The sequence below is a fragment of the Fulmarus glacialis genome, unplaced genomic scaffold, assembly GCF_000690835.1.
Source record: "Fulmarus glacialis isolate BGI_N327 unplaced genomic scaffold, ASM69083v1 scaffold39905, whole genome shotgun sequence".
Classification (NCBI taxonomy): domain Eukaryota; kingdom Metazoa; phylum Chordata; class Aves; order Procellariiformes; family Procellariidae; genus Fulmarus; species Fulmarus glacialis.
Window position 1 is genome coordinate 9573 of NW_009213150.1, and position 15220 is coordinate 24792.

Sequence of the window (15220 nt, forward strand, 5' to 3'; positions counted from 1 at the left end):
ACTCGTCATGTTTCAATCAAAGAGAAACCCATGACTATTGCAACCAGGAAATGTTGACATAATGGAGTTACTAAGAAAACCTGAATGTTAATCATTCTCCATGTTAGACACATTGCAGGCAAGGACACACAAGCTTTATTCACATTAATACCACTGCTTTTTCGTCTTGACAGGGTCTATGACAATCAGGTAAAGTGCTTTTTTTTGTCAGTGCACGAAATGAAAGAGCATTTTCCACAAACACATTGAAAAGAAACATGTAGCATGGTTGTATCCTGTGAATAGAGAACAGGTTTATTGCAAGGAAGGGGGCATTGCAGAGAATTGCCAGAAGGACAGATTCAGACACGTGTGGGTATCTTCCTCCTCCAGTTGCTATCATTGTTATGCATCTAGTGCCCATGAAGAGACATTAATCCTGTATTCAAGAATTCTCTTTTAACATTATAAAAACTGGACGATGAACTGTCTATGAGACTACATCAAGACTGCACCACACTTTGAAAAAGTCATTACTGGAAGTCGCAGTAGCTGGATATATGGAAGATTGGACCAGCTAAATTCAATTAAAGGGAGTTACTATTGTAGGCGAGGGCTCTGTGGCATGAACCAAGGGGGAGAAAGGCAGAGTTAGCTGTATAATTTGAGCAGGATGAACAAGGCAAGGAGAGGGATGGAAAAAGGCACGAGCAGGTGTGGGACCTCATACAGTTGTGGTGGGACAGGTGGGTTCTTCCCCCTGTGGTGGGAAAGGAGGGGGTGGTTGCCACTGCAGGCCGTGGGACCATCTGCCTGCTGCACGCCGGGGCGGTTGCGTGAGAGGCAGTGAGAACGCGGGTTGCGAAGGCAGTGCAGCTGAGCCTGTACACCTGCCTTCGCACCCCAGACTGCTGCTAAGTCGCTTGCAAGGACCTTTGCTTTCAAACTAGTTTTTATTCTCACTCTTATGATCCCCTATTAGCAGCAATTCACTTTCCATAATGTCCCACTTTCCCAAGACCGGAATATGGCTGAATTCCGTTGCTTTTTTCAAAATAAAGAACTCCAAAATCCTTTTAAAGACATGAATACATAAATCTTTGTGTCCGTTCAATGAAGATGAAGACTATTGTTCAGACTCAAGAAATTTGGGGCAAACAGAAGATAAGGCGTAGGTGTTTATTTAGCCATTGTTTTTTGATACCGTCACTTTTAGGCCCTGAAGATGTGTGTAAATGGTCCCCCCATAAAGGTATTGACTAAATAGGATTAGAAGCCAGGATTTCTAAAATCTTGATCTCCGTATTTAGCTACCTCTTACTATTTCCTCCTTTTCAGAGCAAGTGATCACAGAGGAACCATAGATCTACACATTTTGCAAATGATCTTAAAATTGTGAAAATGTTTGGGTTTATATTGAACTGATATGTGAGAGGTGTATGGACAAAATTTGAGTTCCTTCCCTTAATGTTCCTGCACACTGCTAAGCTTGAATCCTTGAACTCTCTGCTCTCTTAATTGATACTAGAATATAAAATGTCCCTTTTGTTTAAAAAGTCATTAGTACATCAACTTCAACTGAAGTAAGCATGAATGAAACAGAAGCTTATATTTTCCTGTCAAAGCAAGTGACCACCAGTAATTTCTGGGTAATGAAAGGGGTGGGTTTCACCATCTTAGGCAGAACTAACAAGAAGTATGTGTCATTCATCATTCACTGTGACGTTGAGAGGGGGAAGCTAGTCTGCCTTTCAAATTCGAAAGCTAAAGGTCACATTCAAAATATTTTCAAGTTGTTAGTAAAATGAAGGTTCTTACGTCTGCTATAACCCCTCAAATATATAAATACTCTGCTTTGAATACGTACATCAAAATATACAGTTCTTGCCATTATCAATGTAATCCAAGTATTTCAGGATGTTGAAAAACACCCCATTTGGAGTCGCTTATCTTTCTAATTGAATTGCAAACAGGTTTATGCTGGGATGGTATTATCATCTAATGACTCTAAACAGCAGAAAACTACTGAATTATTGAATCTAATTTAAATTCCACTCAGAGAAAAGGTAAAACCCACTACAAATCTGTTCTTGCTCAAAATAATTTTTTGTTTTAATTGGTGATGTAAAAATTAAAAGAATTTTCTCAAACCTGATTTTATTTATTTTGCTGACGTATCATGCTTACTAAGATACTGCACATTTTTGTCCTGGGAAAGGCTCACCTTTTGTACTTCTTATGCTGCAACCTAATAGTGTCCTATTGTTTCTTCTATTGCAATAATTTGCATTGTTTTCACCCTAACAGTTTAACTGTCACAATTCAAAATAGCAATGTTGAAGGGTAAGTGAGCTTTTTTTAAAAGAAATCAGCTTGGTTTTATTTGTATTTTGTCTCATTTAATCTGATAAGTGCATTTATTTCCAGACTGAGAATCTCAGGACAGGCACACAGCACTTATCATGTGGGGCTTAATATTAGAAATACAGCAATACTGAAAATGACGTTAGGGAGTCTCACAACACTTTTGCACTTTTGTCCGGAAGAAAAAAAACAAAACAAAACAAAACAAACAAACAAAAAAACAACAGAAACCCTCCACAGTTTAATGGTCTAAAAAATTAAATTAAGTCCATTCATTATGGAAACGTTACTTAGACTGGATATCCCCCAGAGATTCTGGCCTCTTTACCAATTACTCTGGTAATTTCCAATGATATGGACACCTGTTCTCTGGATACAGAGTTCAGACTACCATCCTTAGTTCACTGAGGACGCTAAACAGCAGCCAGATGGCTGCTTATTATAAGCCTTTTAGGAATTTGAACCCGAAGTGGGAAACAAAGTGTGCTTTTCTCCGTTTTCCAAGAGCATGAGCTGCATATGTACTGTGAAAATGCAGGACAAAACATTTTCCTCCAGTGTCGTAGACATTTCCTTGCCTTACTCTTCAAGGTAAGATAAGAAGTTCACTCAGGAACAAATGCCACTGTCATTTCCGTCTGAAAAGGAATATTAGTTTCTTCTGTTCAGAGATTGGGAAGCACCTAAAGCGCCTCCATATCGGGCAGTAGGAGAACTGCCGTGCTCTTGGGGCATGTCACTGTGAGGACCACCCTTGCTGGGCTGTGCACAGGCAACTGCCTGCAGCCAGATGGTTACCTGACTCTTCCAATAAAAGTATTAGTGAACAAAAGCCTAAGGAAGTATAAGGCAACCCTTCCTGCTCTGCTCTTTCCTTCCAACCGTTTAACTCCCATCCCAAACCAAAGCCTCACTCGCCTTTGAGAAAAACGTCTGCAATGACGCAGACTGAGTGCACTGGGGCCAACATTTAAAATCTAAGGTATCTTTGGTTAAACTCCAAAATGCCTAGCAGAATAGTTATATAATAGCTTAATTCAAAGAGGTAAAAAGCATACTATAGCTCTTTTGTTATTTTTGGAGAACTTTAGGCACCAGCCTGCCTATCAGAGCGAGGTGTGAGATAGGCAAGAGCCTAACGATCATCCCACCACCTCAGAAAGTCCATGTATTCAGGCAGGCAGTACTCGCCACCCCTGGAGCCAGAGACTGGAGATTGTTGGGATGGGAGAAAGTAGAGGCCAGGAAGGAGATACTCCATGTGCTGTGCCCAGGAGGATGTGCTCGGCCATCAAGATTCATTTCCCCTTCCCCAAGGAGATGAGGTGGATAGGATCCCTTTGCTTGGCTGCTGGCGTTCCTTTTTTACCTGATTCTTTCACCAGGGCACTTCTGCTTGTCAAGGTCTGACTCAATCCTTGAGTTCATAGATTTGCAGACTTTAAGTCTGTTTAAGCCTATTAATGTCTTTGCGTGACAATACATATTTAAGAAAGACTTCCAAATAAACAAAAGCACGATGATGTTCCCAAGTATGTTTTTGCAATAGTTAAGCTGTGCACTCAGAAGTGTTTCCTGTTATTTCTAAATTTCTTCACAGTCAGCATTGAAGTTCACTCTGCCTTTTTTTGTTACCTGTGTTACCTGTTACCTGTTAACCTTCCGTAGGCCATCATCAAGCCAGATCTTGGTCATTCTTTTGTAAAGCAAAATAATTGCAGCTTATTAGTCTTCTCAAAAGAAGGAGAGGTTTGATTTCCTCAACTATTCCCCCTCACCAAATCATTCTCTTTTAGTTTCCTTTTCTATTTCAACTACTTTTCCAAACATGGACATCAGCACTGAAAAATCTGCCTCTTTTTGCTCCCATCAGTGCAGTATCGAGAAAATACTTCTTCCTTAAACCACTGGAGCCAAGGATTATCCTCTTTGATCTAAAGCATTGGACTGCAGATCAGGCTGAACCGGTTTCCTACTGTCATCTGCAGCCATTTCTCTTCATTGTTGCTGCTTTCTAGGAGGAGGCAAACTCCACTTTGACTTACAGTCTTTTCCCTCAGCTACAGTTGTGTGTGAATTTTTCAGAAGCCCAGTCTCCCATTACAACTGAAGCACAGAAAAGAAAAAAGGGGGTCAAAAGGGAAAAAAAAAAAAGCCCAATAACTAAGGAAGGCCTTCTCCACAAGGAAGAGGAGAGGGAGGAGAAACTGTAGCAGGGTGGTAATAGCATTTATCTTTCACAATCACAGAACGTGTTTTAAAACATGATTCCTCATTCTTCAGTTATCTACAAAACATCATTTTACCAGATTGCTTCTGTGTAGCTGTTTTACACATTTCAGTCTTTCAATATATGCAATACTGAAAACTTCTTTGAACTGTGAATTGTCCTTCCTTCCTTCCTAGCCTGGTTTTCTAAGGGAACAGCCCCTGTGCAACTATGCCATCTGCCTGTCTGCCTCCCAACTCCAATTTCAGTGCAACAGCCAACTTGAGCCAACTTTGAAAGCGATGCGAAGCTCTCAAAGATCCTAAGTTCTTACAAGCTCATCGAAAATTGGCAGCCAAAAAGAGGAAAGAAGCCCAATTTAGTATCTCATGGTGAGTGGAAGTCAGACCCAATTCAGCATCTTCTCTATTTGAAGAAGCAGCAGCCATCTGGCCAATGTGTAGGCACGTTTTGGCTGGCTTGTCAGGACACATGTAGCTCTGAATCAGCCACAGGACGCACTGAAGCTTTTCCGGATATGTGGGAGGATGTGCAGGATATGTGGGAAGGAGCTGAAGGTGAACCTGAGGAAGGGCAGGACTAGGGCCTATAAAACACATATCCAAGGGAAGCTAGACTTCATTAGTCTTGCTGCTCCTCATCTTCCAGCGATTCCTTTTAAAGAAATGACCATCTTGTTAATGGAAAGGAGAACCACTGATAACTTTTGGGCTCAGTGCCAGATAGTTAGCGGTTTTAGTTAGGTATTTTACAACAATAAGGAGTACCAGCACAGCCGAGACACTAGGAAACTCCATGAGATCCCACAAAACTCAATGAAGAGATGACAGCATTATAGTAATACACCTTTTGTGCCGTCTTGTCCCAATGCATAGTCATCACCTCACACCCTTACCATATGTAAGAGATGACTGTGCAGACTGCATGAAATACTTGAGCTGGCTAAATTTCATACCAGCTTCCTATTAAATATCATTCTCATTTATACTTGGTGAGGGGCCTTTCTTTATGTTTAGCAATATCATCCCTAACCTATTTGTAGCTTAGACACGCGCAGCTGTTTGTATCACTTTCAGATGAACACAGAACCAGGTTTTGAAACGCACTGACCTGAGAAACCTGATGGCAAATCACAAGGGATTTTGAAGTTGAACCCCGCACCCTTATATTATTATTCCTACACTCTTAAAAGCAGCATTTAATAAAAGTTAGTTCTGCAGCAAGTTCGGGCAGTGTTCTGTGAAGTCTGTCTCCTGCGTTTTTAAAAACAAGCCAAAATACCTTCTTGTAAAGTGGTTCCAAAACAGTGTGGGTTATATTTTGTGTTGTACAAATCTGAGAAAGAGACTCTGCCATGGTAGATTCACATCTGCTGCCAGCTGGGCTCTTTTATCGGATGTTAAAATAACAGTAGAAGCTGGAGCAGCAACAGGGAAACAACTTGTCAAGACAGAGCAGACATAGATGAATATAACTCATCAAAACTTGAAAACAAAGTAAGCATTGTTGCAAAAGCAATGGGAAAATGTGTCTGTCGGGTAACTGCTGTGTGACAGTAAAATGTCAGAAAACTTGCTTTGCCTGAGATTGCAGAGAAAGACATGATATAATTTCTGTGGGACTGTTTATCTGAGAACTGAAAACAAAAAGACAAAAAGTTGTAAAACAATAGGAAAAAACCCCTTGTCATTAACATCTAAGGGCAGTTCTCTGCAGAAGAATATTTAAGCAATGCCTTTGTCCTAGAGGATTTGAATGCTTAGACACCACGACGCTGGGAGTCAGTGGCTTTATATAAAAAATTGAAAATTAAAATTGTAAGCTAGTGAGTTAAACACACAAACTCATCACACAGTATGAAGGAGCATTAGATATCTGAAAAAGGTTTTCATAGTAGCTAGTGAAATGTGCCTGGAGCTGCCTGAGCCCAGCAGAAGGAAGGAACAAGGTCTGGATCACAAAAGGGAGGTTGGTTCCCAGCCGCAGGCTGCAGGACAGGGCCAGTCTCCACTCAGCACGATCCCCCAGCACTCCTCAGTCAGTGACCCAGGTAACGGCTAAACCACCTCACCTGTTTTCCCCAGAAAGCTCGGAAGGTTTCCCTGTAGGGGAATATACTTTTCCCTTGCTCTTTGCACACAGCAGTGGAAAGGGCAGAGCACTCACCTAACTTACCGTAGTGTTGACTCTAGTTCTCTGGAGAGCACCCTAAATGATGGTTTAGTCTCTGTTCCCTTGTTCTTTCGGTATTTTTGCAAAGAGCACCTATAGCTCACAGCTTCAGGCTCCCTCCTGGAAGTGGAGGGGGACACCTTTCTCAGTCAGAGAGCAAGAAGATTTAAACCCGGATGTCCGCAATATTATATGAATGCCCCAATCACCATCCCTATCTGCTACCACCAAAATTTGCAAACACAGTGGCAAGGAAACATGTAGTTTATTAACCCAGCCAAGGTGTAGGCTAGAGCCAGATCATTTGCTACCCTGAACTGCCAGCCCTGGGCTCCCTACTCCATCACTGAGGAGAGTGTAAGTCCAAGGCAAGCCCAAAGAATGGCCAGTCAGCATCTCCCAGCCAAACCGGGCACTGCCACGACTCTGGCTACTGGAAATGTTGAAGGTTTTGCGAATGCTGATCTACATCATCAACTAAGCAGGTGTGGTAATACTCAGGTCCTTGTTGTGATTTATCTCAGAGTGAAAGAGCTCACTAGATGTTCTTCCTTTTTATCGGTGGCTATGGCCAACACACCAGATTTCACATGCTGAGCAACATCATGGTGCCAACAGTGTTTGCCACCTGTGAGAGATCCCTCTGAGCTAGGTTCGAAGGCGCAAATTGGCACAGAGCAGTCACTTCCAACCAGCCAGGCTACAGATGCACTGTGTAACCATCTGCATTTCCAACACTTGTGTTATTTCAAAGGTTATAGGAGTCCTGTCTGCCCCAAAAGAAGAGAGGCTGTGTCGTTTGCTGTGCCTGGGGAATCTCAAAGGCAGATTGCAGAGACTTTGAGTCAGGCATCTCTTTCTCTCCGAATCACATGCTTGTGTGGAAGCGATTAGTCACTTGTGTCATCCATTCTAGCACAGGACAAAAAGTTGAGCTCAGGGAGGAGTTTGTAAATATAAATATCTCCTAATAGGAAAACAACAACATCCGTTCCTCTACAGAAACTGTAAACAAGAATACAAAATACCTTCCTGAGATACTTGCTAGATCCACCTTTGGTATTTCTTAAGCAAGTGCTGTCAGTGTAACCAGTTGGATGACTTCTCCGTGCAGCATCCAAAACCATTTCCAGCTACAGCTGCTCTTCACTTGCTAGAGAAAGCCAGTCATAGTCTCAGTAGACTCTGCCCTGGCCGCACAACCAACCAGCCTCATCATTTTTGCTGTCTTTTGTTTATGATAGCTAAGAAAGAAGCAGGTCTGTGTCTCACATCATCAGAAAAGAGCGTGAAGAAGGTAGGGCAAAATATATTTTGCTATTTATTTCAAACTCTTTTACAGAGTTACCCATATGTAGCAGGGTTGGTTTGTTTTTTCCCAAAGCAATAAAAATTGGAGAAGTTGCCAACAGCAGCCATGCTATTCCTTGAAATACACTTATCAGCTCCAAGAGCTCTGGAGTTACACATACATTCAACCATCTGAAGTACTAGAAACTTTCTGTTCCAAAATCTACGTACTGGAACGGCTTCTCACCAAACTTTCCCATAAACTAAAGAAATACATATTGGTGACTTGTGACCAGCGAGCATTAAACCATGTAACAGTTCCGTAACAGAGACAAGTAAATCTCCTAGGCAGTCAGACTTGTTTGAAGAAAATGACAACATCCACAACTGACAACATAAACTGTCACTGAGGTAATGGGCAAAGCTGGGTTCAGGTACGTACATCCACCCTATATCGATTGTAGCTCTAACGCCTGGGAGCTCTAACGCGCTGTTTACAACTAAACTATTACAATTGCTCCTGGCAGAGGCTCTGATTTATGTATGTGCTTATATATTCTTGTTCTGGATTTGTGTTTCTTAAAAAAGAAAGAACTTTTTTTTTTTTTTTTTTTAAAAAGGATGTTAAAACTCTAAAGCAGAACATGGGTATGTCTACGTTTCTCAGCAAAGTACTGTCCTCTGCTCACAGCTGCCAGCTTGAGAATTTCCCAGCAGGGTGGAAGTGGGGAACCAGTGAAACCAGAGCAGAGCTTCGCTACCTGACAGCCCCTGAGAGCAACTCCATCTTCTGCACCTGCTCTCATCAAGATGCTGGAGAGGACCTCTCCCTGACGGCTGAAGCAGTGCAGAGGCCGGGCAGAGTGAAGGCTCTCGCCCTCTGCCTGTGAAACAGCCTGGTATGACACAAAATACATTGTCAAATGACCAAGGTCTGCCAGGCACCGCGCGTGCTGCAGCTGAGCTGGGTTTTGGGGGAACAAGCAGCTGCCTCCCGAGCTGTGGCATCCCTGAGGGGCATCACGAACCCACCGTTTTAGAAACTTTCAGGTTTTCTGGGGAACCAGTGAAATTGAAATGGGTATAATGTGTCTTTAAGTGTAACTCGTGGCTTCAGATTAGAGTAGGCCACAACATAGATCAGTGGTGACCAACCATTACCATCCCATTGGCTCTTGGGCGGCACGCATTTGGGCTTCTGAGGGCAGATCCCATACTCAGAACCAAGAACTGCCAAAGAGACATCTCAATCCCAGAAATTAGAAACAGGGAAGGCTAAATGAACCTAAGTCCTACAACCAGGAGCAAGGTGATTTAGGGAAGGAAAATGGGCAACTTGTCGCACTGATTGGTTATACTGCAGCATTTCTAGCAACGTATAGGACCTGGAATGGGCAATACAGATTGACTAAGAGATGCTAAGAAGTAGACAATTGTTTTTCTTCTAGATGATTCGTCCCACTTCTGCTTACTTCTACACCTGGTCTAACCTTGGTCCTAGAGCTGCTCTTCAACAGCATTTTGTGCAGCCATATGTGTAAATGAGATCAGTCCTCAAGCTACTTTCATTTCTTTCAAGGGCTAAGCTCAGGTCCATCTTTATCTGTATTTATTTAGCTCAGTGCTCAAAATCAAGACCTCTGTTGCCTTATAAATACCTTTCAGTGTCTGCAGATACTAGATTTACCATTAATCATTAATTGCGATTACAATCAGTCAAAACTTCAGGCAAGTTCACCTTGTTCCTTTCTGCACTTTGACCAAGACACTAGGAACATTACAGCTCTATTTTTAAGGCAATATTCATGTCAACAGGCTTTAACATCTGAGTTACACCCTAGGCAACTCGGCTCAGCCAGACTGGGCGATGGTTATATAAGGAAGGATTTTAGTGATCTGATCTGATGAATCCCCACAACTGGACTTCTTGACAGGCAGCCACCTTTGTAAGTCAACATTCAAAATGTTCATGCCATAGGAGGTGTACTTCAACTAGACCTCCTGCCAGCTGCAGAAGGTAGCAGAAGAAAAAGCAAAATGAGCTTCTAAGTCTTGCCACCCCTCCAAAGCACAACTCTCCCCTCTAATGGGAACAAAATTCGTCATCTTGATTCTTGCTCTTCCCTTTCTCTGGCAGTGAGGTGAGCTCCCCAAGCAGTATGGTGGACCATAGCCCACTTCCCAGAGGCACAGCCCAGCATGTCACCTCTGCCTTTCAAACAAGCCCATGGGTCTGCTTCCAAATGACCTTCCCTTCATTTTAGAAACCTCACCTAAGCCCAGAGAACTTGTCTCCGTTCCACCCTCCTACCTTGCCCTGTCTCTCTAACCAACCTCTTCCTCAGCACCCCCTCTAGCAAAGCAGCTTCCCTGGTGGCTTCACTTGTCTCAAACCAACTTCCTATGTGTCTCTGCCTTATGGATTCAATTTCAATTATGTGTACTGAAATATGTACTTGTATATGAAATATGAACTTTTGATTCCTCCAATTATTTTTTATTCTCTCGAGAATTTCCTCATCAATGTGCTTTCATGCAGCATACATAAAAGTTGCTGTGCAAGATGAAGTTGTACAGTGTATTAGCTGGAGCAAATCACTGTGATCAGTCTCACGCTATAAATTGCACGTATTTATTCTCACCTATTGGCTGTATTCTTGCACAAAGTTCTGACACTCGGTGCCATCCCATACCAATGCTCAATCTGCTCAGTCTTCATTTTCCCCCAACAAATTTATGAGACCTGATGCCCCTCTCACTGTGATGCCGTGCAAAAGTTCTGCAGCTAAAACCTCAGTCTGTGAACAACTTCATGTCTAAACAGTGGTTACCAGCACTTACAAAGCATTGCCACGAAAATAACCAAGCAGCAAGACTGGAAATGAGGAAACGATCACGTAAAACAAGCATTTCACCATACAGAGTCTCCCTACAAACAGATGTGAAACTATGGATTTCACCAGCTGCAATGAAAGAACATTTTGTTCTGGGACTGCATTTGGGATATGCAAGCTCTGGCAGGAATTATTTAACTCAAAATGAGTGAAGATAAATTAATGGAGTTTCCATTGAATATGCCAGGACAATTATTTTCAGCCCATTTAAAAATATTCACAGAATGTACTTCAACGTAACATCACAAGGACTGACTTGAAAAAAATGGTGCAAGCAGGCTGGAGGCCTGTAGCTCAGGACATGTAAGTAGATTCACTGCTGAATTTGGCCTTGCAGATAGTAACAGGCTACTGCAGCAGAAGTTGTAGCTGGCCCTTACTAATATTTTAATAAAAGGAAAAACATGGAAGATTTATGACCATTTCTTTTCTTCCCAAACCAACATTTTTTGAGTGGTAGAAAGGCTGGGGGAGGGGGACAGGACCCCAAGGCTGAGCACCGCTACTGCCGACAGATGCCTGCGCTCCAGACGTTGAGTCACGGCGCGGGGGAAGAGGCTCCACCGGCCCACCAGCATTTCTGACGTCTCAAGAAAAAAGTTCCTTATCTCAACTTCCAGGACCAACTACAAACTGGCTAAGTTCTGATTAACAAAAAGTCAAAATCAGGTCTAACAATGCATTTGGTGTGAGGCTGGAGTGAGCGTGTATTTTTCATCGAGAATAAAAGATAATCTGACAAACTTTAGAGATGAAAAAACCCAAAGATTTTTTTACATCAAAACAGCACTGATGTATTAGCATTTAAGAATTTGATATTTTAAAATCTTCCAAGCATGTGCAATTAAATAACAGAAAAACTTACTGAAATAAACCCAGTGCAGTCCTGTTAGAGCAAGTTCAAATCAGCGCATGTATTTTGGTGTTACGTTCATGCAAGTGCTGAACACGGCCAGGCAGCTGCATGATGAGACATCTCTCCTTTTCCAGCTATATGCATTATGTTAGAGGCACAATACTGCTCACAGCACAACAGCGATCTCAGCACATGTGCAATTTAAAAAATTCACATCAGGAAACTTGGAAGAACGCTTTTATCAGCAATGGGATCCTGTTGTGTTTCTGCACTGACTGCAGTACTTTACAGGTCTTTAAAGAAAGCACAAAAACACAAGTGTCTGGATTATAAACAAAACAGTTTATTGATTTTATATATGTTTTCAAAGCACTTTCATGCTGCAGTTTAGAACTCCATTTGGTAAGAAACGGAATCCTTCACAAACCTCATCTCCACTAAATAAAACACACAACTTCAAGGTTAAATGAAACAATCAAAAAATTCAAACCAGATCCTGACCATAAACTATGTATGTTCCTGGAATTACAAAAAGAATCCATAAGTACAAAACATTTTTCTTGGGGATTTTCTAGATCGACTGTTATTTAGGAAACCCAGGAGTTTTTACTGTCTCAAAGCCAGACTTCTAGCTAAGCCAGTGACCTCAGCTTATCCAGAGTTGACTCCTCTCACTTGTATTAAATATCTATGTAAGAACAAGATCAACTGTCCTCTGCCAGAGACTATTCTGTATTGTCCATGGAGAAAGCTTACATTAATGCAATCAGATTATTTTTTTTTTACTGGGGACTCAGGGTAGGATATTAAAGCAAAATTCACATGTAGTTATCAGTTATAGCATTACCTCTGCATTTTGTATGAAACCCAGTAATCACTGATACAACATAATTATATCCATGTAAAGTTCTCATCAAAACATTCCATAATATGGCAGGCATTTTGGCACCGTTGTCTCACAGTAGCACTGACTGAGGGAGAAAACTGAATGCTGGCACAATTCACTGATGAATTAGGCATTTAAGCTGTTTTTATTTAAAAAAAAAAAACAACAAACCAAACCAAAAAACCCTCAATGCTTTAAAAATTGAGCCCTATGCTCAAAATACAATTCCATAATGCCTGATCTACCTGAAGTGAACATCTGTTGTCAGCCAAAAGCATTTTGGAAACAGAGAACAAGAGTTCAGCCCATTAGGCTGAAGCCAAAAAAGCCAGCACAAATTCTACCACCTTTTCTGTATCTTTCATGTCTGATTTCTTGCTCAGAGCATGCAAATGCTGAAACTCAAGAATGCCCATTCAACTGTGGAGTGCTAATTGCATTGCTGTTTTTTTGACTCAGACTATTATGTCTTGGTCTTATTTTTTACCATTGCCAAGCACTACAGCAGCCCTATGTTCCATCTCCACCGCACACGGAGCACTGCAACTTTGGGCACACCTGTCTTTACAACAGTACGTTTAGCAAAATCTCATTAAGCACACATTTCATTTCCACGTTTCTGTTCAGCCTGTCGCAGGTCCACGTTGTGGATTTTGTCACCAGACTCCAGCAGCTTTCAGCATTGCAGTATTTTGGCACCGAGTTGGAGGCATATTGCATGGTGTCCTGATAGGTATTGGAGTATGACGCTTCTTTTGCTGTTGACAGGAAGATCTCAGTGGTAGAGAAATGAGAGACAGGCTTCTTTAAGTGTCAGGAAAGTGTTGGATTATAATTCTTTACTCCTCCTTGGAGGAGGTGTAAAGGGATCAGGTTCCTGCTACCGGCTTGAAGGCATCGGAGGCAGGCTGTAGCAAATGCTCTGCTGACAGCTGGGATCTGGAGGAAGCTGCTGTCTGCTTGGTGTTAGCAGAAGAGGTCTCAGGAAACGGCAAGAGACGTACAGCTGTACCTCCACATAGGATGCTGGGGTGTCCCTGCGATGGCTGGCAGAACCACCTCTCTGGCTGACAGTTTCTAAAAACAGTCCCAAAGATTTTCTTTGCAAAAGCAGAAAAGGCAGAAAAGGTCTACAATGCAGAGCTGCAGTGGTCCACTGGGGACACCTGAACACCCCAGTCTTTTACACTGACCACACAGCTTGAATTCAAACCTGCTCATGTTGGCATCAGGGAAAAATGGTTATGACAGAGAAATAAAAACTGTGTATCAGGGTTCAAATACATTTTAGTTTGAGCATATAAAGGGTTCATATCTTTAGTCTCTAGTGCTCCACTAACTTGACCAGCTGAAAAGGTGGCTTGCATATTTTCCACTGACATGGACTACTCTCCTTGAAGTGGGCTCTGAAAAATGCATTGCTTCAAAACGCACCACAATCACAGCTGACCATGGCAGAGGTGGTAAAGATGAGAAAGACTGCCCCCGCTGCTCCTGTGTTTAGTTCCCTGAAAACAGCAGTAAGCGGAGACTTAGTCTGGCTCTCCTCGTGGGTGAAAACTTCCCATAATTAAAATATAAAAATGACAGAAACACAGCTAATCATCAACAACAACAACCACAAAAAATACTCCAAAACAAAGTAGTGTGAAATGATTATCACCAAGGATGTTGAGGCCCATACATCCGTTCTGTAAAAGTGAAAACTGCAATACTTAGGCTCAAACAAAAATGTTATTCCAATGTTAACTGAGTGCAATGCTGAGACTGCATCCTGACACCGAGCACAGTATTTTTACAGAGAAGCTAACTGGAAGTTGTAACAGTATAAAAATACAAAAATAGATGAGAAGTTCAGTGGTTAGTAAGAGAGTGGTTATGATCACAGCACCATTCCCCTGAAGTCAGTTCGTTCTCTGAAGTCAACAAGAATTTTGCTGTTGTCCTCAGCAGAAGAAAGACTGGACCTTAACAGGAGACTGCACATCACTATTGAGCTTGGATTTCCAAAAATACAAAAATATTCCCTTTGCAGAGAAATTTTTGCACATTTTACCACTAGAGCAAAATTAGAGTAGGTAGTACTTGTCATATAGTGTGTAAGGCACATGTGTTCAGTGTTCTGGGAGATTAAGGGTAAATTGTTAAACTCCAGAAGGGGATACGTACTTCCTCACAGGACTGTTTTTGTCAGTAGCTCCACAACACATGATAGTATGCAGCAGAGGACTTGATTCTGCTGTCGTCTGCTTGAACACCCAGACTCCAGAGAGAGTTATGCTTGCTTCACTGAAGGCAGAATTTAGCCCTTTGTCAGGAGCAGGAAATTTTGATATGCATTTCCAGACATAACCTAAGCCTGAAGATAATTCAGCAGACAGGCTGACTGGCAGATACACAGCTTTTGCTATGTGGATTAGAGGTCATGGATGCATTTTACCAGTCTGCAGACATTAAAGGCTAGAGTTCAGTTCCTCAAAAGAGGAACAAGAAAAACAAAAGAACAAATATCTCGCAGTAACAGTATTTTACCAGAATCCCTATATACT